This window comes from Octopus bimaculoides, chromosome 15, assembly GCF_001194135.2.
Source record: "Octopus bimaculoides isolate UCB-OBI-ISO-001 chromosome 15, ASM119413v2, whole genome shotgun sequence".
Lineage (NCBI taxonomy): Eukaryota > Metazoa > Mollusca > Cephalopoda > Octopoda > Octopodidae > Octopus > Octopus bimaculoides.
In genome coordinates this window covers 34,086,186-34,087,242 of record NC_068995.1, presented here as the reverse complement: position 1 = coordinate 34,087,242, position 1,057 = coordinate 34,086,186, and positions in this window count along the sequence as shown.

Here is a 1,057-nt window from a genome sequence, read left to right as displayed (position 1 = left end):
ATACATACACACACATACATATGTATACACATATGTTAACATAGAGTGGTGAATAAATCGATATATCGAATTTGAAGTCTCTGTCTCTTTTGAATATGAAAATTTAAAAGTTTAAAAACCTTATGATATATATATATATATATATATATATATATAAACAGGGCGCGATGGGTATATAGTCGTCATTTTATATCTTTAATTTCGCGTATGTGCATTGTTTGTTTTTGATTTTGTTGACTACACAATATAGTAGGGTCAGCTGGGCAGCGTCTCTGAGAAAAACAGTACCATGACGCAGTTCGCTCTGCCAGAAATTTGGAAATGATATGCTATGCTGTACTGCTTGGTATTTGCGCCGGAAGCTCCAGTACCAACATTTCAGAGTGTTTGGGTGTCATTCTGAGGTCATGTACCGAGAGTGATAAAAATCAAACATCCAGTCAACATCATGGTGTTTCGAGTGATCACTAGTGATGGCGACATTATGCCTCCATTCATCTTCCCACACGGTCTCAGACTCAACACGGGGGCCTACATCCAGTTACTGAAGGAGGCAGTGTTGCCCTGGGTGAAGAAGATGGATGCTGGAAGAGCCTATGTCAGGCAACAGGACTCTGCACCATGCCACACGAGCAGGAGAACCCAGCCATGGCTATCAGAGAATTTCTGCGACCACATCACCCCTAACATCTGACCACATAACTCCCCAGGCTGCAACCCTCTTGATTATTATGTGTGAGGCGAAGTCGAACGGGAGACCAACAAAACTCCTTGTAACACCAAAGATGAACTGAAGGCAAGGATTATGGCAGCATTCAGCAACTTAAGCAAGGATACCGTCCAGAAGAGTTGCAGGAGATTCCGAAGTCATCTGGAGGCCATGGTTGAAGCCAATGGCGATTTTATTGAATAAACTTACTCTAGTATTTCGAAATATTTTTATGTAATTTTGGTAAATATATCTGCTAAAATAAGAAGTCTGTGTTATTTTCCTTTTTGTGTAATTTAGATGACAATTTATTCACCGCATCCTCTGTGTGTGTGTGTGTGTGTGTGT